General features: G+C 45.5%; 1 protein-coding gene across 2 annotated transcripts in view; it reads right to left on the bottom strand.

Moving 5' to 3' along the window:
• The window catches only part of Anxa11 (annexin A11), a 43,698-nt gene extending 21,669 nt beyond the window's left edge, over window positions 1-22,029 (bottom strand). Inside the window, exons 1-2 of one of the 2 annotated variants that reach the window (XM_048421005.3) lie at window positions 21,871-22,016; window positions 3,812-3,915 (exon numbers count right to left, since the gene is read on the bottom strand). The gene's annotated coding sequence lies outside the window, so the exon portion shown is untranslated. Of the gene's footprint in view, window positions 1-3,811; window positions 3,916-21,870 lie in introns of both variants that reach the window. The other variant, XM_048421004.3, reaches the window with a different exon arrangement.
• Window positions 22,030-25,707: the final 3,678 nt, after the last annotated feature.

Genomic DNA, 25,707 nt, shown 5'->3' with positions numbered 1-25,707 from the left:
ATGGCAACAACAAAGTGCACAGCTATTAGAATGGCCAGGTCCAGAACGCTGACCCACCAAACACGGGGTATGGACAACAGCTTCCACATTGCTGTGGGGAATGCTAAATAGTACAACTTTGATAGAGATCTTAGCAGTTTCTTAAAAACTACACATATTTTATGAAATCAGCAACTGCCATGATCTTGGTATTGGTCCACGTGAGATGAAAAATTACAGGATGGTTGTGTGAGCCAGTCTTTTGTCACTGTAACAAAATGTCTGAGTTAAACAACTTAGAAGGAAGAAAGGCTCATTTGACAAGCTGTTTCAGGAGATCCAGTGAGAAAGAGTGATGGGGACAGGAGAAAAAGAGGAAGGGTTAGATTTCCAATACACCTTTCAAGGGTGCCCCCACCAATGTATATCCCACCTACCTCCTGTGCACTGGGGGAGGTTGTGTCTCAGAGCTAAATGCAGCAGTGTACCTCCCAACTACCCACCCTCACAGGAACAAAAATGTGGTTCAGCAGATGAATGGATAAATCCCAGTCGCACATCTAGAAAACTGAGTATTACTGACATCAAAACAGCAATGAGCCGGGCTGGGACTGCAGCTCAGCTGGCAGAGTGCTTCCTTATCACTAGCACTGTATAAACTGGGTGTGCTGGTGCCTGCTTGTAATCCTACCACTAGGAGAAGTGGGGATGCTGCAGGAGGATGATCATGAGTCTACGGCCAGCCTAGGCCAAACAAGAAGAAACAGTTCCAAAAAATCAAAATTGCATAAATTTTATTTCGAAAAATAAAGGAATACACTGGCAGTGGTGGCGCACACCTTTAATCCCAGCACTCCGGAGGCAGAGGCAGGAGTATCTCTGTGAGTTCGAGGCCAGCCCAGCCTACAAGAACTAGTTCCAGGACAGACTACAAAGCTACAGAGAAATCCTGTCTCGAAAAACCAAAAATAAATAAATAAATAAATAAAAATACAAGCACAAGTTGAAGAAGAAAATCAGAACAAATAGAGGCCACTATCCCCTCCCCTAACCACCAAGCATTCTAACATACAACCTAAGACATATGCACATACATGTGTACATATATTTACAAAGCATCTGCATACATAGATGAAAATATATACACACATGTATTTGATTCACATGTACAAATGATATACAAATGTTTGAAAATAAGTAAACATTCAGGCGGTAGTGGCATGTGTCCTAAATTCCAGCATACAGGAAGCAGAGGCTGGGGATCTCAGAGTTAGAGGCCACCCTGGTCTACAGAGCAAGTTCCAGGACAGCCAGAGCTACAGAGACAGACCCTGTCTTGAAAAAAACCACACACATACCAAAAGAAAACAGGTAAAATATTTTCTTTCTTTCATATTCTCTCTCTCACATACACACACAGGATTTCGCTATGTAGCCCAGACTGAACTCAAACGCCCTTTTTCCCTTTCTTTTTTTAAATTTTATTTACATATTTAATTTTTATTATTTATTCATGCATGTGTGTGTGTGTGTGCGCGCGCGCGCACGCGCGTAAGCCCTAGCGCTCATCTGTCCCAGGTTACTAGACAGAGGTGGATACTTATCTAGCTCCCACTGCCCTTGGTTTTGTCACTAGAGCACATCACATCACTAGGGAGCCAGGATATGGCCACAGGTGGCTTTGTCATTGATAACCTGCTTTAAGAGCTTCCTTCCAACAGACAGGAGAGACAGCACAAGGAACAGGTTTTGAACTGGAGTCAGAACTTCCCTCTACTGAAGCCAGTTTTCAGGTCAAGGCTGTTTGCTGTGAGGGAAGAGGGAAGCCCCACATGACTAATCCCTACCATACATGCACTCAGAGTCAGCAGAGCCGGCCTAGCGCACCATGTAAACAACTCAATTCCAAGGAATGACTCATAAGATGGAGGCACTGATGATCAATGATTGACAGGGAGAGTTTATATAAGCAGAATAGGGCTGTAAACTTTCAACTATCAGCTTCATCAAAGCACTGCTTCAAGGTCAATCTTAATTCATCTGGACCAGGGATTCTTAACCTGTGGGTCACAACAATTTGTAACAATTTGTAACAATGAAAATACATCCTGCATATCAGATATTAATAATACGATTCTTAATAGCAGCAAAATTACAGTTATGAAGTAGCAAAGAAAATGATTTTATGGTTGAGGTCACCATACATGAGGAATCTGTATTAAAGGGTCACAGCATTAGGAAGGTTGAGAACCGCTGATCTAGACCCTATCCACTCCGTTTGTTTCTTTAAGAAAACTCCAGGCATTGTAAACTATTTCCTGTGTAATTTTTAAGTACTATCGACTTTAAATGTATGATATCTCTCTCTCTCCACTCACTCACTATAAAACTACATGTTAACCCTGGGTTCCTATGCCAAACACAGAACTTGGGAGCTGGATCATCTTAAGGAAAGTGGGAGCACATGACACTTGAAGGCACCTCTCTAGGAAGGGGACCAGAGACCCAGCCCAAGCAGCCCAAGGTAAAACTTAAGAAACAGATACACAGGGCTGGAAGGATGGCTCAAGTAGTGAAGAACACTGGGACAGAATTCAGATCCCAGCATCACAACTATCCGTAACTCCAGCTCCAGTGGGTAGATCCAACACCTTCCTTACCCAAATACATACCCTTAGGGACTCTGGGCACTTGAACATACATGTGTATACACACACACACACACACACACACACACAAAAAAAAAAAAACACAGGGTGGGGGAGTCATACATATTCCCCCACACCTAAGTGAAGTTGTGTTTGTGAGTATAGTTTGCAGGTCTTTGTTTTTGTGCCACCACCCCGGTCTGAAATGGTGTCTACCAGGGCTCTCTAGGGAGCGTGGTCAAAGGTGTTTAGTGGGAAGCATCACCTCAGCTCCCTAGCACCCCTTTATTCAAAAAGTCTAGATTGTTTGCCTGGGGGCTTCACCCCAGTTCCTGGCATAAGCTCCCTCCCCTGGGAGTTGCCTCAGTCCAAACTCCACTTTCGAGAAAGCCTGACAAATGGTGACCCCTCCCCAGGGAGAGTTAAGACCACTCCCACAGGCTATTTAATCCCCCCCACCCACCCAGAGAATGAACACGTGGTCTCCGGGTTTCATGTTTCCTGGGGCTACCCGAGAGCACTCCATTAATGGGCATCTTTTAATTTGGTCTGATTCTGTCTGGGGTTATTTGCATAAGCAGAGAGGCTTGTCTAAGAGAAAATACTTAACCAAAGGGACTAGTTGGTCATCATGGACCGATGAGACAATATTTGAGTCCCCCAAGGTCTCTCTAGCCCGGGGAAAGCCCCTTGAGCTTGAGACGCTTCTGCACACCAAACCCTGCAGTGCCCAGTTACTGCCTCTGTGCCATGCAATCCTAACAACTTAAGAGGGACGGGACCATGGGAATCTCTGCTTGACCCCACATTCTAGCAGGAGCTAAGCTGAGCAGACTGAGATCAACTCCCTTAGTACTGGTGTCTCCACGTGTCCACAGACAAGGAATAAAGGATCAAAACTCTTAAGCTCACCAAACTTCTATATGCACCTATTTATCAGCTGACCCATACAGTGATGGGAGGACTGACCAGCCTTCAGGGTCACAGGGCCTTAGGACACCACTGGTCAATCAAAGGAGCACAGGAAAGGGCATTCCAAAGCCTGAGACAAGTCCATCATCATCCTCCAAAAATGTCCCAGATACAGTACTCAGCCCCAATGTCTCAGAACTGCCCATGGCAAGAGCTGGTCCAATGTGACTTGAGATTACCAGCCAGATGAATGCAGTGCTCTGATGGATTACCTGGGTGAGATCAATCCAGCTGCAGGCACTTGAAATTAGACACTCTTTCCCTTCTACGAAAGAGTAAAAACAGGAAGACAACACCAAGCAGCCAACTGCTTCACCTGTAGAAAAATGGGCCACAAAGAACATGGACGGCCACCAGGGCCAGAGACAACAAGCAAACAGATCACCCCCAGTTAGGGCACAACCCTGTGTACACCTCGAGTGTACCTCCATGGCACTCCTGCTTCACCCAGAAATCCCCATTCCTCCCTGTCTAAACCCCACCCTCAGAGAATTTCCAACCAAGAAAAGGCGTCAAAAAGCCCAGTTCTGCATTCTTGGCAGCCAAGGCAGCTCCTCGCCTGAGGTTGCCAGCAGCCCAAGATCCCGCCTAAAGTGGTCAGCTTTTGATCATACTTGGCCACAAACCCACCTTGCGGCAGACACATCATCACCACCTTGCCTACAGGCTATATAACCTCCCCGTTTTAGTTCAGGCAACGTGACCTCTCCAGCCCGATTTCTGGGACTGGAAGGCTCTCCTAGAAGTGGCTTTGCTCAAATAAACCTGTTCTTTTATTTTTTTTTTCAATTCTGTCTGATTTGGCTTACTGCATCGGTGGAGAAACCTATTATCATGTTATAGAAAACCCGTTAGCTCCGAAAAAGAAAGGAAAAACCCAAAAATCTAAACAGAGAACTACCATAGGATCCAACAAACAAAAGCAAGACCCTGCACAGTTATTTAAGGACGCACTCTCATCTAGCAGTGTTTTCCACAAGTCTAGGTGCAAGGGTGGGGACCACTCAAGTGTCACAGATGAACAGATGAAGAAAATGTGCCACTCACTCTGAAAGGACATTCTGGTGCATGGTACAACACGGATAAACTTAAACCCAGCACGCTAAGTGAAATAAGTCAGTCACAGAAAGATAAATATTGCCTGATTCCACTCAAAAGACAGAAGGATATTGCTGTCCAGAGGTGCTGGGGCAAGAGGGAAATGGGATGCTCCGTTAAATGGGGAGTTATCTTGGGCGATGAGAAATTTGGGTAGTGGTTGCACACAAAGCGAATATTCCATGCTACTGAACTACACAGCTAAACTTAGTAAAAACAGTCAATTTCATGTCGGGTATAGTACCACAAAAGCACGCTGAAGTCTGTGGTGATCTGCAAGAACAGGAATAGCATAATCTATCCAGTAGCCATCTCTCCCTTCCCCTAGACTCCTTCCTGTCTGAGGTTTACAACCAGTCCATACAGCCTGGCCAGCGTCTTTGACAAGAGAAGCATCAAACCCCTAAGACCACAACAAATCATTACCACAACAAAACCACTAGGTGCTTACTGCTCCCTCCTGTCTGGAAGAAGGAGCCCAGATAAGGTTTGCTCACTTGTATTATAGGTCAACACAGTCACCATAGTCACAGTGAGTCACCATAATAAGACCTGGGGTAGGTTCTCTGGGGCCAGGCAACACACCCAGTCAGCAATGCAAACTTTGGGGGAGGGGAATGCTAATGACCTGATTTATGGATGTAGGTAACAGAGCATGTGGTCCAGCTGGTAAGCCATTTATGGCCCTAAGAGGTGACTCAGTTTACTCCTACCCACCACACCTCTTCTTTCCAGTTACAGATGGAGAAACTGACAACCAAGGAGGGGAAGTGGCATGCCACCATGACACAGCAAGGGACCCAGCCCAGAACCTCTTGCTTCCATGACAAGTGCTATGATGCAAAGGGCGTTGCATCAGCACAGGTTCAGGGCTCACGAGGGACCCACTTCACCTGGATGCTTCCTTTTACCAAAGGCTCTGAAGGAGTAAGAGTTCTAGCTGGACTCCACGCCTGAGGCAAGGGTAGATGAGGTGGAGAGACAGACCAACGCTACAAAAGATGATTTCACACAAGGGCAAAGAGGTGGTCTAACAGAGCCCAAGGACTGACAACAAAAGATCACAGGACATCTGAACAATATCTCCAATAAGAGCAGGAGAGACCAAAACAAGAGAGGGCTCAGAGGGGAGCGAGCCATGGAGAAGTAAAGGGAGACAGTACAACTAGTATGCTCAGAGACACGGAGAAACATCTACCCATAACACAAAACCAAAAAGAAAATTCTGTACACATGGAACAATAAGAAAGCAATAAGGTGTGTTCAGAAACTGAAAACAGAAGAGATTAAAATTTCAAAAGTCAATAGATCAGTAGCAAATAAATGTGTGTATAAAGGGAATGAAAAACAAACCCGACGTTTAACAGAAAGGTTAGAAAAGCAAGTCTGGAGAAATTCAGAGACAAAAAGCAACAAAAAGCTGGCTGTAGTGAGTCACGCTTGTAATCCCAGCTCTCAGCAGCAGAGGCAGGGGGTTCTGGAGGCCAAGGGCCTAGGTACATAGTGAGTCTGAGGTGCGATCTTATCCTGAAAATAAGCAAGCAAACAAACAACAGGAGCCAGGGAGAGGTTTTAGTCAATAAAGTGCTTTCTGCAAAAGCATTAAGACCAGAACTTAATGCCCAGAACTAACATTAACTGGCTAGGCACAGTGGCATATGCTTAGAATTCTAATGCTGGGGAGGCAGAGGCAAGTGACTCCCTGGGGATCGCTAGTCAGCCAGCCAGCCAGCCAGCTGAGCCTAGATAGAGAACACCAGATTTCACTGAGAGATCCTGAGGAACACCTGAGGCTGACTTCTGGCCTCCATATACATGTGCATGTACTCACAAACAAATGAAATGCATTAACAACCACAAACAGGTATAAAAAGATGTAGGAATATCAGGATCTAAACAGTGTTTCTCAACTTGGGGTCCATGACCCCCTGGGTTAAACAACTTTTTTACTGGGTCACATGTTAGACATCCAGGATATCAGATATTTACATTACGACTCATAACAATAGCAAAAGTAGAGGTATGGAATAGCAACTGTTAGGATTCAGGCACTAAGCTGGCCTGGCCTGTCATCCGGCAGGATACACCCAGGCAGAACCCAGGTACAAAAGGGCCCTTTCAGAGACAAATCCCACCTACTCCTGCTCTCTTCCTTTCTGCCATTTCTTTGAGGAGGCAGTTTTCTGTCCCTCTGTCTTCTTTCTCTTCCCCCTTCTCTCTGTATCTCTCTGTCTCTCTCCCATTTTCTTGTGCCTCCCCCGTTCCCTTTATCGCAATAAACTCCACACTTAAGCTCACCCACACCAAGGCCCCAACTTGCATCGTAAGCAAGTTGCATAAAAGCAACAAAAATAATTTTGTAGTTGGGGGTCATCACAACAAAGGAACTATATTAAAGAGTTGCAGCACTGGAAATGTTGAAAAACAATGATCTAAAATGAGTCCCAAGGGGGAGGGCAGGAAAAGCTGAGGCAAGAAAATTATCAGTTATAGCACAAGAACACTATGAGGGCTGGGGATGGCTCAGTGGGTAAGGATGCTGGCTGCACAGCATGGACACCCAAGTTCAAATCCCCATGTAGAAAGCTGGCCATGGTACGTATATGCCTGTAAGCCCAGTGCTGGGAGGTAGGGTGGAGACAAGAGGATCCCTGGAACCCAGTGGCTATCAGTCTAGCTCCAAATTCAGTCAGTAATGGAATAGAACACTCTAGAGTTCTCTTCTGGCTTCTGTGCGCGCACACACAGGCAAACACATGTTTATACACCACACACACACACTGGCACACACACAATAATAACATCTATGATGATGATGATGATGATGATGATGATGATGATGATGATGATGATGATGATGATGATGATGATATAAGAACACTGACTAGGACCCGAAGAGCTACTTTAAGTCGAAAGGACCACCTAGTGGTGATCCAATGTCTGAAAAGAAACCATCAGCAAAGCTTATCAACCTGACATAAGAACTCAGAGGCAGAGAAAAAATACTGTAAGCTTTCAGAAAAAGAAAGGAGTCGAGGTTCTTCAGGGGAAAATGGAATAACACTGGGAACTATAAGGCAATAGCTTGATGTGGGGTGTCCTTCTGTATATGTGTTGCTTTTATTGATTAATGAATAAAGCTGCTTTGGCCTTTGGCAGGGCAGAATATGGCCAGACTGGAAGAAATACAGAAAGAGAGAATAGGTGGAATCAAAGAGACACCATGTCACTGCCAAAGAAACAGATGCCAGAACCTTATCGGTAGGCCGCAGCCTTGTGGTGATACATAGATTAATAGAAATGGGTTCATTTAAGCTAGGAATACACCTAAGCTATTAACCAAACAGTGTTGTAATTAATATAGTTTCTGTGTGATTATTCAGGTCTGGGCAGCCAGAAAGGAAAACAAACGAGCAGCCTCTGATTGCAAAATGGTGCCCAACGTGGGGCCTGGTTCTCCATAAGACCTAAAAAAGCTTAAGAAAAAAGGGGGGGCAGCCTCCGATTATAGTAGCCCCTTCCTTCAACCTCCCAATGGATAATAAACTATTTTCAGCTTTCCGTTCATTCCTACAGCTAGCTAAATTCCCACTACCAACAGGATGCTGCAGATGTTTCCAAAGGACTCAAAAATGAAAAGTACCCACCTCCCACTTACCTTTACTAGAAATTTCTAAATTCTGACAAAATGAGAAAGTAAATAAAGAAATTTTTAAAAAACCCACAGTGCAAGGGGAATATAACACAGAAAACTTAAAAAAGAAGACCCAAGATGATAACCAAGTGACAAACGTGGGGTTAATTTGTCCTGCTCAGAACAACTGGTGTGCAAAAGCTCAAGCCCAAGGGGAGGGTGACTCACTGCAGGAAGAGGAAGCGTGATAGCCCTGCACGCGTATCACACAAGTTGCTAGGACAGCAGTGAGCAATACATTCTACAGTCATAATAATGCAATTAACACTGATAGACGTATTGATTCCTTATCTATTCAAACAGCATGTCAGCAGGATAAATTAACAAACAGAACTATAAGCTCATCATTTAAATAAAGACATCTGTTAGGAAAAAGTTACCTACACAGAAGTAGACAACGGGGAGGGTGTGTCGGGAGACAGCGAGTTTCATTTTAAGCCCTTCAGATCAATATCGTTGACTTTTCTCATTCTGTAAACTTCATGTTTTATAATGCGGCAATAAGTGCTACATATGAAGGGGACCCTGACACCTAACTCAAAAATGGACTATTCCAGCACAGTTCAACAATTCTCAGAAGAACAGAAACTTTTTAGCTAAAAGCCGAGACACCATTTGTCCTCAGTGTTGTGCCCTTGCACCTGTCCCTGGTTTTTTGTTTTGTTTCTCACCATCTGTAAGCACAGCCAGAAGTCTGGTGTCACACAAGACTTATAGGATTTTAAGGGCCCTCTTAAGGATACCAAACACCTTCCTTTATGCCAATACTATCAAGCGATATGGCTTCTATAGCCCTCCCAGAGCCCAGTAGAGTAGAGATGGAAGGGAGGATGGGACGGATTGGTGATAATCTGATTCTGTCCCCCTGCACTGGAAGAAGGCCCATTAGACTCCCCATGACAGGGGGCTGAACACACAGGCACTGCCAGAAAACACACACATCCTGCCTTCTCCCGTGGGGGGCGGGGAAAGCCCGAGAGGATGGGAGGTAGTCCTAGGGCTACACAGGGATGTGAGGAGACCCACTTTTCTCTGGTGGATGCAAGCAGATCCAGACTCTCTGGGGTTTCTGGAACCCACCTATCCAGGCAGCTGGTGCTTCATGAAGGTTTTGTAGCCACCTTCAGGAAGGTTCTGTAGCTCAGAGTTGCTTTCTTGGGGAAACAGAAAGGATGCAAAGAGGATCTGTGACTTAAATATTTTTAGAAATGGAACAAGAAGGCTGGGCCCTCTACTAATCCATGTTTAACCTCTCGGAGGATCTCTCTCCTCTGAAAGGCACCTCCACACTTTCTTGCAGCAGCGAGGGACAGAGGCTGAAATCAAGGCCTACAGGCTGCAGGGGCCCTGATCCAATACCACTGTCACATACTCATTGCCCATTTATCCGCCTAGGATCTTTAGTGCCTTCACACCCAGAAGACACGCATGTTCAGTGACTTTTCTGTAATGCAGCAGCCAGCCATGCTGTCAGAAATGGAAAGGAAGTCCATGGAAAACATACAGATCGATCAGGTATAAGATTCTCTGTCAGGCTGGACTAGGAGTTACACTGGGCCACTAATAAACAGCAAAAAGGCAGGCAGACCAAGGACCCCCCCAAGGTACGTATGTGATACAAGAAGTCAGGAAACACGTCTCTCACTCAACCAAGCTTAGCAATCTCCATCTTAGACAACTGGTCAGTTGTTCCTATGGTTGGCCACCCTGCTGTCTCCTAGGCTTCCCTGGGACTACAGGGGGTCCCCACCTCTTTCAGGAAGCTACCTTGACCTTCCCACTCACAATGAAGGCTCTTTCTGGAACTCAGTCTAACATGTTCTAGTCACCCCCTTTCTTCTAGTTCCTAGGATGAGCATGTACATTTCCCCACAAAACAGCTCACTAATCTTCTCAGCAATCTCATGGGTGTGTACCATACTGCCACCCCCATTTAACGCACTAGGGAACAAGGCTCTGAGGTCAAGGGCCAGTGTTAGATCACTTCTCCTGGTCTCCCGGGGAGATGATGGCTCCGGCAGGCTGTTGGCCTCTTTGCTGCTTCCCACCATTGCCCAGTAGAGTTGGCACTGGGACCCTTCAACATAGCTGCATCCCGCCAGGACCACAAGTACCTGACTCATCTCTCCTCACCCTGGCAGGCACCCGTCCTGACAGCCTCTCAGTAGGCATGACTCTAGAATCTGAGGGGCAACCAGTACCCTTCTAGAAGAATCCCTTCTCCTTTCCATCCCAAACAGGATGTGAGAAGATATAGGAACACCCTAGCTCTTCCAGGTCTATAGAGTCCCACACCCTGGATCATAGGGCACTAACCTCACCTATGTGGGTCATGGGTGCCATTAAGTGACTGATACAAGCCAGAGAGCCCTGCGGCAGCATTCACCAACCCTGACTGCATTTTCTCAGGCACTACACAAAAAGCCCACAGAAGGTGGAGGCAGGCATTCAGCTCCCCACCCACACAGAAGGAATTAAAAATAGCAGAGCTGACATCAATCATTCTCCAGGCTGTGTAGCAGACGCTGCCATCCAAGACTGTCTCCTGGGCTTCCATTCTGGGCAAAGCTGGCAGGATAGTAGTCATAGCAATCACTAGGGTCTCACCATGGGGTTGAGCCTGAGCAAGCAAATCTGAAAGAACTTTCTTAGAAATAAAAAGCCAGTCCTCAGTGGCATTTGGATTGCTCCAGGATTCTGAACCACTGGCATTATTTCAGGCTAATGGCTTAAAGGCCCAGGGAGCACGAGAGACCTGCCTGAGTTCTCAAACAGGACAAGGCCTACAACTGTATCTCTTGCCGTCCTGTCCAATGCATTTCATCTCAAGAGGCCATTGTACACTCCGGGCTCTCAATCCCACTTTCCCAGACTGGAGACATGAAGGTTAACCTGAGAAAACCAAAGTGAGAAAGTGATGGTGATCTCCTAACAACTGGCACATTAACTGAGTCATACACAAGGTACCATTTGTTCCAGTGATCTGAGTGGCGACAGAGAAACTGGGGCGGGCTGCCACAAACCTCATCTCTCATGAATGCGAGGAGTCCCAGCAAACATCAGCCTTAGTTCAGCCAGGGAATACGGGGCTGTTACCACGACAAGAGTATAGATCCCAGCCTGTTAACAGGCCTGACCTCTGGGAGGAGGCTGAAGACTCTCAAGCATCAACAAGGAAGCAAAGGCCTGCCAGCATGTTCCCTCACCCAAGTGACAGAACTGCCCTGCTGTATGCCCTGCTGGCTTCTGGCTGCTATGATACACGGCGAGGTTCCTATTCCCTAACCTGTGCAGTGCCAGCTCAGTCAATGGCAAGAGGATAAACGTATTAGTTTCAAACTAAGGAGAGAAGTGGGTGGTGTTCCCGAACCTTCTGACTGTCATCTGTCAACCATCTGCCCTGTCTTGCTTTAGGAACAAAGGACTCACTATAACCTGGCACACAGAAACCCCAAGAACCACATTCCAAGTCACTCCACCAGCTCAGCAGTACCTGTCAGAGAGTATTAGAGTAGGCTGACCTGGTCAATGCAGGTAAAGAAAGCACAGAGACTTCAGTACCCAAGTGTGACCCTAGGGCTAGACACATCAGTACATCCTGGGCACCTGCCAGAACTAAATCACTCAGATATATATGCATACACAGAGACATAGTACATGCCCCAGTCAGACCTGGGGTCTAGAACTGTGTTTTATAAGTCTTACACATGCACAAGGTTGAAAACCACAGTCCTAGAAGATGCTTGAAGCAACGTAATGTTGGGAGTCTGGTACCTGGACCACCACTTAGGAAAGATGTAAAACTCAGCCTCTGATGTCAGAAGTGAGGGAGAGAGGTAAGCCCTCTGTGATAAACAAATAAGCCAGAATCATAACAGTGGGGATGGAGAAGGAGAAATCAACCAAAGTAGCAAGAAACAAGAAGAAAACAACTTCCAAGGGCAATAAAGCAACAAAGATAACAGAATAAAATGACAGACAGCCACAACTGCAAGAGTGTGAATTCCTCTACCAAAGATAGAAGCCTCCAAGCTGCCATGGCCTCCTGCTACCCCCTTTCTCTCCAAGACCAGACATGTGCTGATTATAAGGAAAACAAACTCTTAAACATAAATGATTTGAAGTTCAGAGCAAGACAAAGACATAAAAGCTGAGCAAAAATGAGACAGGGAATATTAATATTAAAAAATATGTTGATGGTTGATACGTTTCAACAGATAAAGTACTTTGCTATGCAAACATGAGGGCCTAAGTTCAAATCCTTAGAACCCACATAAAAGGCCAGGTGTGGTGGCGCATGCACCTGGAAATGGAGACAACGGGCTTGCTGGGTGCTCAGTTTAACCAAACTGGCAAGTTCCAGAGGCAGTGTGAGACCCTATCTCAAAACTTAAGGTACTGAGGACAATACCTGATACCAACATTTAAATCCCCATGTGTGCATAGCATAGATGCACACACAAGCATATGTCACACACGTCAAACATACCTGCACACAAGCTCAAGATATCTTAAGGACTTTTTCATAACCCTAGACCACAAACCAAGGGCTTTTCCAGCAGTCTTTGTAGTTGTACGTCTTTGTCTGAAAACACTGGTCTTGGAAAATTTCTAAGATCAGTTTAAGGGCAAGTAAATCAGAACACTCTAGTTCAGTCCACTGAGACAGAAAAAAGCAGAATGACTACAGGACAGAATCTTCTTCCACCATTTGGCCCTCTCTACTTTCGTGTATTACTACACTGTCATTTCCCTTGAAGGACACAGAAAGTTCAATCTTGTTGCCTCACGTGAGGAAGGAAATGTGGTCAGTCAAGTTGAACTGGCCATACATCCCTGGACACATAGAAAGGGGGCCCAACTTCAAGGGGGTTAGGGCAAGAGGTCCTGCCCCCATGATAGTATGGTCGGTTCGCTATGGTTCTGCACAGTTCATCTGCTAAAGGCCCACCTGGGGGAAGCCTGACCCTCTGTGTAATGGCACTGAGCTGAGAAGTGACAAAACCTTGAAGAGGTGAGCTGGGTGGGATGTGGAAACCGGCTATTGTAGCACCAGTGGCCTCATCCTTTCTTACTTCTCCCTCCTACTGTCATGCTATGATGCAGCACACAGCTGCCAGAACACTGGGCTTCATTTGTCACTGGTTTATCAATTCTCTGTATTTGTTATCCACCTTCAGATGTTCTACTGTAGCATCAGAACACGGACTAAGACTTCCAGGTCCCTTCCCTAAAGTTTACAGGTGAGTCTCATTTTATTCACTGGGCCACTGGCAGGAGAGGGCACTCGGAGTATCGGCAGGTTGAGAATCAAGACACAGCTACCAACTGGACAGAAAGCACAAGAGTATAGCTAGAAGTCTGCCAGGGACATTGCCTCTAAATGCCTGAGTCTTGCTGTTTTGTAAAGTGTGTTTTTATTGTCGGGTGGTGGTGGCACACACCTTTAATGCCAGCACTCAGGAGGCAGAAGCAGGCAGATTGCTGTGAGTTTGAGGCCAGCTTGGTCTATAGTGCAAGTTCCAGGACAGGTTCCAAAGTTACACAGAGAAACCCTGTCTCAGAAAGAAAAAATGTGTTTTTATTAATTTTAGGGCTGTAAGGAAAGAGATTACCCTACCTCTTGGTTATTTCTTCTCCTAAAACATAAATATGACCCCAAACTTCAAAGACCACACAGTACGATCCGTGAAGCAGGCCTGAAACACCTGTCAACTCCAAACATGATAAATTACAGTGAAAATTATTTTGGTCTGGATTTTTGTTTTGTTTTGTTTTTAAGATAAGGATTCACTATGTAATCTAGTAATCTAGGCTGACCTTAAATATATGGTCCAGGTCGGTCTTGAACTCATCGACCTCCTGCCTCAATCTCTCAAATACCGGGATTACTGGCCCATGCACCACAATCAGCTGTACAGTGAGAATTTCCAATATACCTCTTAGTGATAGGAAAAAGTCAACTTGAATTTGTAGGTACACTTTAACATAAGGTAGTCAACCACAGAGGATTTAATGCCGTCTGTGATGTTTGCTTGCTCACTAATCACAGCCCACTAAAACCAGGACCAATCACACAGCCCACTTAAACCCAGGACTCAATGACAGTCCACTAAAACTAGGACCCAGTCACAGCCCACTAAAACCAGGACCCAAATATGAAGCAGTCAGTCTCTCCATGACACTACATTGTAAATGGAGAAGGAGCTTTTCTGTCCTGATCACCTGGTCTCAAATAAACACACAAAAGCTTATATTAATCACAAAATACTTGACCTATAGCTCAGGCTTATTACTAACTAGCTCTTACAATTTAAACTAACCCATTCCTGTTCATTTATATTTTGTCACATGGCTTGTGGCTTTACCTGTCCCCTAGCATTTTGTTTCTCTGGCAACTGGCTCACATCTCTCTCTCCCTGACTCTACCCTTCTTCCTCCCTTTATTTTCAGTTTGGCTTTCCCGCCTACACTTATTCTGCCTTATTAAAAGCAAAATCAGATTTATTACTAACCAATGGGAGCAATACATATTCCTAGCATACAGAAGGATTATCCCACAGCACTACATGACCAACTTGGGAATTCAGGATTGTTTTTCTAAATAATTCCCAGATTATAGCAGATTTACAGAGACCAAAGGACACCAAAGGACAATGAGAGGTGGGCAGTTTGTATGTGTGGTGGTTTAAATGAAAATGATACCCACAGGGAGTGGCATTACTAGGAGGTATGGCCTTGATGGAGGAAGTGTGTCACTGGGAGTGGACTTTTAGATTTCAGATGTGCAAGTCAGGCCCAGTGTCTCTCTCTCTTCCTGCTGCCCAGATGTAGAATTCTTAGCTACCCTTCTAAGCACCACATCTTCCCAAGCACTGTCACCATGATGATAACAAACTAAGCCTATGAACTGTAAGTCATCCCCAATTAAATGTTTTCCTTTATAAGTGTTGTGAGAAAAGAAAAAAGAAAAACAAACAAGCAAACAACAATAATTAAGAAAGTATGGAAATCCATCTGCTAGCATTATATCCAAAAGGCAGTGTTGGGCATGATGGGCTTCTCAGTGACAAGAGAACAAAATAAACTAAAAGAAGAAATGGATAAAAGTTGAAATGGCTCTTGAACAGAAAAAAATAATAAACATATAATTAAAATTCTATTGAAAGTAGCTAAAATTCCAGTTCTTGATTGAGAGAACTTAAAAGCAAATATATTCTGGAGCATTCAAAGTAGACAGTTTCTTTGCCCCAACTCTGCCTCAAGTCAATAAAAACAGGAAAAGAATTCATTGCATTGTGCACTAACGAGGAAAAGACTGAATAAATTATGGCAATTCTGTACTGAGAACATTCCACAGCTGCTGACCTACAGCAACAGTAACCCAGACACTGTCACAACAACCAAGTCGCACACAGAAGCTGCAGGATGAGGTACAGGGACGGAGGCCATCCACAGTCCACTCTCCTCAGGTGAAAGAGGAGCAACAAGGGTGAGCTGAGGAAACAGGACCCCGCGCTCTCTCGTCCTTTCACACAGCGGCTCTCATGAGGCTCTGCACACATCTGCTCCAGCTGTTCTTTCCGTCAATGGCCATTGCAGCAACGCCACCGGTGACCCCGCTGGTTCCTGTGACTAGCTCCTCTACTGCTCATTTTCCTTTACTCGGTTATTTCAGGGAGTTCTTGAACATCACCATGCCCTTGGCTTCAAATATAAATATAACCTAGACAAAACTGCCCAGGTTATATTGTCTCTAGCCTAGACACTTCCCCAATCCCTAGAATCTCAAAAACAACTAAAATGCAACATGAAAGAAATAAATAGAAGTTAATGACCTTTCCAAACTGGGTTCTCATCTGGGATATCCAGAGGGCAAATCTAGTGTTGTAGTAGGCTCGGAGGCCCCTGAAGATGGCTATCAGGGCTCTGTGGAAGCCCGTTAAAGGAAAGCATTCTTCCAGATAAAAGATGGGTTCTACCTCTGGCCCTGGGCAGACAGATGACATTTTAATCTGCTCCAAAGATTAGATCACTAAATGCTATAGTGGGCCTGTCAATCACCTGGCCAAGAGACCATGCCTCAGGAATGCTAATTCACCCTAAGTCATGATTAGGAGGTGGGAGGAATTCCCTTAGTGGAGGGTACTTATCCCCTGTGCATTCACCCACAGAGCTTCCATCAGGTGCATTACTCAGAAAAGCACAATTTTCCCCCTTTTTTCCTCTCCTTTTCTCTCAGATACTGGCCAAAGCCTGGGCATGCTCTTCCAGATTCTCTGAGCTTTCTCTAAAGCCTCCCTCCCCTCCTGCCATGCGGCTGCTTGTCCGCCATAAGGCAATTTGCCGACCCGTTACTGAACTGTCTGCTTTCTTAAAAGCATGACCTCTCTTCCTCATCTCCATCCCTTCCTCCTAGCAACTACTGAGATTCAGTTTTCCTGATCTGTTGTTTTTCTTTCCAACTCTAATAAGGATGTCCTTGAACACCCTTCCAAGTCCCTTCCTAGATTCTTTTATTAACGAACTGGCTGGACAAGCAGTGGGCACTCAGTAAAGATTTCAACAGAAACATGCCTTGTCACCTAATTCCTAAAAATAACTGTGCCCTTTGTGGTGGACACAGCAAACTCTCGTCCCTTAATGCCAGCCCTGCTCCCCTTACACATCCCTTTCCCCACAAAATGCTTCCCACACCAGGCTGCTTGTGCCTGCTTGCCTGATCTCCCTGTGAAGAGTTCCCAGTTTCTTCTCTACGCCCACCCTGAATTTTCATCCCTCTGTCTTGCAAGCCAGGCTCCGCCGGTGGGCTCAGCTCCCTGAGCCCCTCAAACCTCTTCTTTGCTGCTAAGACAGTGGGACCTTCAAGAGCACAATCTCAAAACAACTACCACTAATGATCAAGGAGCCAGCCTTGACTGTGGCACACTTCACTTTCTGCTTCCTGGTTCCTCGGCAACATGGTGACAAACCCACAATATCAACAAGATCATCACCGCTCTCGCTGATCTCCAGACCCTTCCACAAACATCTTGTCATCTGACTCTGTTGGAGGCAACCATTTGTCAGCCAGAAAACTGGGCCCATGTGGCTACATGGCTCATCCTGGGTTAGCTGGCAGATAAAAACAGCCCTCCAATCCTCTAATTCTTTTCTATTACCTTACACGCATAGGCGCTATGCCTGCATCTGTGTATGTTCACACTAACATGATTGGTGCCCACCAAAGTCAGAAGAGGACATCAGACTCCCTAGATGTTATAGATGGCTGTGAGTGGCCATGTGGGTGCTGGAAATCAAACCTGGGACCCTGGCAAGAACAATAAGCGCTCTGTGGTGGTTTGAATAGAGAACAGTCCCCAAAGGTTCACGTTTGAATAGCAGGCTTCCAGTTGGTGGCTGTTTAGAAGGATTAGGCGTGGCCCTGCTGGAGGAAATATGTCACAAGGGGCTGGCTCTGAGGGTTGAAAAGACTCACATCATTCTGAGTTAGTTCTCTCTGCCTCCTACTTGTAGGTCAGAAGACCGAGATGTGAGCAGTAAGCTGATTCTGTTTTTGGCCTTGCCGTACCATAATGACTCTAACCCTCAAAAAGCATAAACGCTTTTTTATAAATCACCTAAATAGTGGTTCTTCCCAGCAACAAAAAAATAACTAATATCTGCTTTATTTTTTTTAGTGATTTACTTATTTTTATCTTATGTACACTGGTGTTTTGCCTGCACTCGTGTCTGTATGAGGGTGTCAAATCCCCATGAGTTGGACTACAGACAGTGGTGAGCTGCCATGTGGGTGCTGGGAATTGAACCTGGATCCTCTGGAAGAGCAGTTAGTGCTCTAAACTGCTGAGCCATCTCTCCACCCCTCCCCCCACCTAATACCTACTCTTAACCACTGAACCAACTCTCCAGTCCCTGTCCTCTAATTGTTCAGCTGTCCTCACCCTATTCTTTCTCACATCAGTGTGGGCAGGTTCATCATAAGTTGACCACTCCACTGTATAGCCAGTCTTCTCCCGATTACCCTGGGACCTTTATTTCATGAGTTATGTCAACATGCCTGATGTGGGCTAATGGTTTTAGAGGTTAACGGAAGGTTTCATTCCAAAGCTCAACAACTCTTCTTACAAATGCCACTCCCACCAGGGAAACCTAGATCTCACGGATCTTCAGAGCTGTCCTATCTAGGCACCACTCAAATTCCCGATGGTCTGGAGGGACAGTGGGTTCGTGAACAGCCACACCCAGACTCTCCCATGCTCATGGGACCAAGTGCCAGGAACTGCTTTGGACTCAAGAGGGAGAAAAACAGCTAGGAAGGGTAGAAGAGAAAGCCTCAGGCCTTAGGGGAACAAGCACGAAACTCCACCCAGCCGGGGTTTCTCTTCTGTCTCCCGGGAGAGTTCCCTCTCCTGTCATCCCAAACTACCTTCCTGGGTCACAACACCCAAGCAATCACTGATCAAATCAAACCCTTTGAAGCAACTGAACTGAGATGGCCCTTTCTCTTTTCCCTGTCATGGCTACAAAAAGAGCTCAAACAGCGGACTTGCTTGTTTTTGTTTGAAACAAATGTTTCAATTCTATCTGTTTGTGTGCCTGTGTGTCCACAGGTATAGGTAAGCCACAACTTACAGGAGTCAGTTCCCTCTTTCTACTATGTGAAAATACAGGCTCAAACTCAAACTGGAAGGCTCAGTGGCAGGTGCCTTAGCCACAGTCCCAGTAGCCCAGACTGCACTCAAATTCACTATGCATCCCCAGGAGGATGCTCAGTGTTAATTACATTTACTAATTTTGTGTGCATGGGTGCACTGAGATTAGGGGAGTGCACACCACTGTACCTGTGTGGAAGCCAGAGGATAACCTAGGAACACCAGCTTTCCACTTACGGAATCATCTCTCTAGTCCCAAATTCATTCTGTATCTGAAACTGGCTCTGAACTCCTGATCTTCCTGCCTCGATCTCCTGAGTTCTGGGATTACAGGTGTGAAACTCCACACCCAGGTCTTTCGGCCTCTCTTCGTCCCCCTCAGTCTGGATGCATTTCTCCTTCACTTTCCTCCATTCTCTGCCCATCCTACGGCTCCAATACTCAGGCCACAAAGACATTACTTCTCTTGCCTGCTTCTCATCCAGCTGAAATTTTCTGAACATTTTAAAGGGAAGGCTCATCATAGGCACTTTGAAAGACCAAGAGATAATCCAGAAATAGTCTCTGTGCTCCAAAGACTGAGAACAGCACGGGGACAAGACACCTGGTCATAAATCCCTTGGATCCAATGACAGAGTGAAGGAAAGAAAGAACGCATGCCTTGTCCCTCCTACTGGGAAGCAGAAGCCATTGGAATGGCATGTGAATAAGAAATGGGCAAAAGAGAGGAAAGATGGCCGAGCAGTGTGGGCCGAGACAGGGCAGCTCAAATTGGCTGCACCCTCTGCTACAGCTATCACTGGTTGTATTTGATTACTAACATGCCAGACCTTGCCTAGTGTGCGGTATGCTTAACCTGAGCACCATCCAACTGGGATGCACCAGTTGCTACCTGTTCTAATGGTCAGTACCTGAGCATTCTAGAACTGTTTAAAAAAAAAAAAAAACAAACATTAACTTGCTGGGCACGGTGGTGGCACAAGCTTTTAATCCCAGCACTCAAGAGGCAGAGGCAGGTGGATCTTTGAGTTCCAGGTCAGCCTGGTTTACAGAGCAAGTTCAGGGCAGTCAGAACCACACAGAGAGAACCTATACTTTAAAAAAAAAAGAAACAAACAAAACAAAAATTAAACAAACCTCAAGGGGCTAGAGTGACAGCTCCACAATTAAGAGCACTTGTTGTACCCACGTGGCAGTTCTTAACTGTCTGAACTCCAGTTCAAGGATGTCCAAGGCCCTCTTCTGACCTCCAAGGGTCCCAAGGGCACTAGACATCCACACGGTTCAGACATACATGCAGGAAAAAAAACTACACACATAAAACAAAATAAAATATTTGCTAAAAAAAAAAAAATGTAAGCCGGACAGAGGTGCCGCATGCCTTTAATCCCAGCACATGGGAAACAGAGGCAGGTGGATCTCTGTGAGTTCGAGGTCAGCCTGGTCTACAGAGCGAGTTCCAGGACAGGCTTCAAAGCTACACAGAGAAACCCTGTCTCAAAAGACCAAAACAAATAATAAATAAACAATAGTAATGTAAATAAAAATTTTAAAACATTAACTTGCTGGGCAAGGTAGCACACGCACTTAAGCTCAGCACTCAAGAGGCAGAGGCAAGATCTGAGGTTGAAACCAGCCAAAGCTATATAGGGAGACCTTGTTTCAAAAAGCAAAAAAAAAAAAAAATTAACAACAAAAATTAACTGGCTGAATCCTCACACTAAGTCAATGACATATGAATTATAATTATCCTTATTTTATGGATGAGGAAATCAAGGTGCAGAGATTAATGACGGAAGAATCCAAAGTGGGCACCCCTGGGTTAGAGCAACAGACTGCCCTCCTCTCACCTGGCCTGGTAAGAGAATACTAAGCACAGGTAAGCACCGAGGGAACGGCCCTGTTGTTAATCCTCATGGAATTCTCAACAACTGAAGCAAGGAAATAATGCATAATGAGAGCAAGCTGAGGGTGAGCAAGGCAGTTGGCCCTGCCCTACGAGGCTCCAGGCTTGTCCAACCTTTTGACAATGACACACTGTCATCTTGTAAATTTACAACTGAGAAAAGCTCAATCCAGTTACAATATATATATATATATATATATTGATTTTGGTTAGGGCTTTTTTCATAACTTTCTTCCCTCACTATGTAGCCCCAGGGCACGCCTGCTCGAAAGTCCCTATTATGCCAGAGGGCAGGGCAAGGCTAGTGGAGGCCTATGAAGGAAGTAGACGATTCAGGTTGACAATCGAGGGTCGGGTCCGAGAAACACAACCTCCACAGACGCCCACTGACTATCGGGCGGGGATTGAAATCCCCAGAAAGAATGTGCCTAGCTTGAATTTAGCTATCCCTCCCCCACATCTGTTTGCTACCTAGTTACGCCGGAGCCCACGGGAAGTGGGGAAACCAACCCCAAGAGTTCCTCGGGACTTTGGAACGGGGGCGCAAGGATCCTAGCTGGATAAACGGTAAGGAAGGCAAGCAACACAAAACCTGGCACGATCCCTCATTCTCTGGATCGCTTGAAAACCTGCCTTATATAAACCCCGGGTGGCAGGTCCAGGAACCCGCGCTCTGCAGTTCCGGAGCAAAGTTCCCAAAGACAGCCTTCTCGGCCGGCTAGGCTCGGCTAAAGCTTCTCCCGGAAGCGCACCGAGCTGGCTGAGGAGACCACAATCACCCTCAAGCCCGCTGAGGTCCCCAGGCTCCCCTGCCCTGACTCTGCCCAACTCCGGGCCCTGGCCTCGGGCGAGCCTCGCACCCCGCACCGAGCGCGAACACTCTGCACGCGCAGGCAGCCAGCCGAGACCCTCACTCACCTGTCACTGGGGACCCGAGCGCTGAGTTCTACTTGGAGCTCCTTCCCACTGTCGCTTTTCCTTTTCCGGATACCGACCCGCGACCGACTACGTACTACTGGAGGAGCCCGCGGGGCGGAAAACTCTACGGGCGCGGTCGCCTTAAGCGCGCCGGGGCGGAGCCACGTGGGAGAGGAGGGACCTCTCTGGAGGGGCGGGGTACGTGGGACCACGCCCACAGGTGAGGTCGGCCGTCAGCGCTCCTAAACCCGGCTCAGTAGGAAGCCCAGCGCCTGCTCGCTTTGCAGAGCCGCTCTAGATCCCTAGAGAGTGGAACATTCACCCGGCTGTATGTTTTTAGACAACTGAGAGTGAAGAAAACTTTAAAAGGTCACACCACGTGTACTGTAGGAGAAATTTCATAATGGAAAACATTACCAACTGCCTCAGCGGGGAGATCAGGGCCAATATCAACGGTGATTTTCTGTCGTATGGTGTCTTCCTCTCAATGACACATGATTCAGTGTAATCGTGCAAAAACATCGGACAAGTTCCACTTGAGGAATTCACGACTGTCCAAAACTGTCAAGGTCATCAAAACAAGGGAAGCCTGAGAAGCTGTCCCATCAAGACATGAAAACTAAACAATGTGACGGCTTGAATGGGATGCTGGGGGGGGGGGATATTTTAGGTTATAAAAAAAGACATTTGAACACTACATAAATTTTAATAACAATACATCAGTATTGGTTCATTCATAATAGCAAAACACTAGAATGCTAATGACAGGAGAAAACCATATTTATTGGTAACTCCATGTCTTATCTTCCTAATCTTTTCTATAAATCTTAAAGTATTCTAGAAGTAGTTTTGGGGGGTTATTTTTGTTTTTTGTTTGTTCGTTATTAGAGAAAGGTCGTGTAGTGAAAACATGATTGTATAACATATTTAAATGATAAAAATTGAGAGTCCTCTTTTTTATTTATCCCCATCTCACATTTAGGCACCTCCTTCCAAGTGTCTGTCCAACGCTGTCTATGTGTGCATTGCTTAGTATGCTTAAGTAAACGTGTTGTTCATAAAACCGGATTGCAATATTTTTTTCCCTCTCTGTATCTTGTGGAGTCTTCAATAGGCGCCCCTGGATCAGTCAGTTTCTTCCTAAGGACTACACAATGTTCTCCCCACCCCCTACGGATTGTGATTCTTTCCTACCTAGCTCCCACCTGGTGTATGCTTCTTTCATTGCCTACTTTTGACTTGCAAATAAGTCATTAGTCATTTGTATTTCCATAGCCCAGTGAGCAGTAAGAGCGGGAAGGAGCCCTCGTAGTAGGCAGGTGCTTGGCTGTTGTCTGCCCTGCTCTGCAAAGAGAGGTGGGGCCTCCTGGCTACTGCCACACCGACCAGTGGGTCAGCTCTTTGGGGCTGCCATCACCGTGTATGGCCACGCTAACACACACACACACACACACACACACACACACACACACACACACACACACACCTGCAGGCACAGCTCCTTCCAGATTGGATAGCTTACTTCGAACAGGAACAGGTGGGCAAGCGGGAAACTCAGGCCAAAGTCCCCAGAGCAGCACATAGAAAGCACCTCCTGAACAAAAGAGAAGAGGGACAAAAAGAACAGGAATGGTCTATTATATTTATGGGGACCTTGGACTCATGTGAAGTTCGTCACCAAACCAACTCAGTACTGTGAAGCGATTAGAATTCTGCAGATTCAAAGGCAAATTACTTTATTATAGGTTAGTTTTAGCCTTCGAGAACCCCCATTCTTTATGTGAAGTAGCATAACTATCTCATGAGAATAAACAAAAATCTCTTAAAAGCTATTAACTTAGAATTAACATCTCGTGGCAATGAATAAAAACCTTAGAAGCTATTAACTTAGCTTCCACAGGTCCAAGAACTAAGAATGTCATCGGATAGCATCTTGGGGCTAGGACTAGTTAATCCCAAAGATTTGAGGAGAAAGACCATCAACCAAAATCATCACGACCAAATTAATTAAAACCAGTTTTTTTTTAAAAAAAAAATTGTGTACAGGGGTGTTAGGAATGATCATAGGACGAGCCGAAGCAAATTCAATCAGACCAAATTAGATGGAATAAAAGATGCCCACGTTTACTGCAGCGCTCCCTGGTGGCCAGGAGGGGGGGGACCATGCAAAACCCAAAGACCACGTGTTCGTTTTTGTTGTTGTTTATTTTTGGGGTTTTTTTTTTTGGTTTTGTTTTGTTTTTGTGGGTTTTTTTGGGTTTTTTTTTTGTTTTTTTTTTGTTTTTGTTTTTTTTTTTTTTGCATCAGCCTAAAGAGCCTGTGGGAGTGGTCCTGACCCTTGGCTGGACTTTCCCAGAGGTGGAGTTTGGAGCAAGGCAATTCCCAGGGGGAGGGAGCTTCCAAAGATGGTTGCTGGGTATTACAAGGGGCTTTGTCCCCCTAGGCAGGGTTCAGGAGGTCAGCCTTGGACTTAGAAAGATTAAGGACTTTTATAGCTTAGGGGTAGAAGGTTTTCAAATGAGGGGTTTGGCAGGCAAATGGTAGGGTTACAGAAGCAGAACTAAGTAATAAGAAGTTGGTCACAATAACTTCCTGAAACAAAAACATGATTGTAAGGTGGGCATAATGTAATCATAACTGTTATGCCCAAATCCATGAAGTCTCCACAAATACCAACAAGGAGACTGAGTCCCGTATGTAAAAGCAAAGAGCCTTTATTTTAAACAAGTTTGCAAACTCAGTCTCCCCATATGTCCAACGTATTGGAATAAAAGGAGAGCCCTGAGCTCAGTTAGAATTGGGTTTTTATAGTAGTAAAGGTAGGGTTGAGGGGTTTCTGAGGTTCAGGACCCTTGATTGGCTGACATTCATCTAGGGGTGTTCTGGTGAGTGTGTGTTGGCAGGTGATCCTATCTATAACAGTTGGAATGTTAGTTCCTTTGAATGGTTCTTGGGTGGAGATCAGGTAATCTCACCTTGTGGTTCCTCCTGCAACCAGGCATTGCCTACTGAGACTGAGGCTTCTTATTAAATTCATCGATGGTCAGAGTTCTACTCTGACAGGTGATAATGGTTGGGAGTCACCTTTGGGTGACCTGCCCATACTTAGCTTATCATGGCTGGTCCCCACAATAACAATGTGGCCATAACAAGGTGGTCATAGTAACTTTTTGAAACCAATGCATGGTTGCCCTATCCTGGAACAGGCAGTACAGAACCTTCTGTAGTTAAGGTTGCAGGTGGGGCATAGCCCAAACTTTGAGAAATAAAAATTTAAGCTGAACAATGATGATGTATTCTTTCTTTCTTTCTTTTTCTTCCTTCCTTCCTCTCTCTCTCTCTCTCTCTCTCTCTCTCTCTCTCTCTATTTATTTATTATGTATACAATATTCTGCCTGCATGAAAAAGAGGCCAAAAGAGGACACCAGATCGTATTATGGGTGGTTTTGAGTCACCAAGTGATTGCTGGGAATTGAACACAGGATCACAGGATCTCTGGAAGATCAGTCAGTGTTCTTAACCTCTGAGCCCCATCGTGCGTGCTTTTAATCCCAGCCCTCAGGAGGCAGAAGCGGGCTGTTACACAGAGAAACCCTGTCTCATTAAAAAAAAAAAAAAAAAAAAAAAAAAAAAAGGATAGAGAGATTTAATTACAAACAGGATGAGTAGTACAGTTTGTCTTTTCTATAAGATGGCTTTCACGTCTAAAATGGAAGCAGGCTGACTTATCACTGACTCTCTCGCATACCCACCAACGTATTTTAAACTTGCCTGGTTTGACTTTCCTGGTTCTGTAAAGCCATAAAAACTTCATGAATCTGCTTCCCCCATTGGAAC

This window comes from Myodes glareolus, chromosome 5 (genome assembly GCF_982192425.1).
Source record: "Myodes glareolus chromosome 5, mMyoGla1.1, whole genome shotgun sequence".
Taxonomy (NCBI): domain Eukaryota; kingdom Metazoa; phylum Chordata; class Mammalia; order Rodentia; family Cricetidae; genus Myodes; species Myodes glareolus.
The sequence above is the reverse complement of the archived record's forward strand: the minus strand, read 5'-3'. Positions and strand labels throughout refer to the sequence as shown.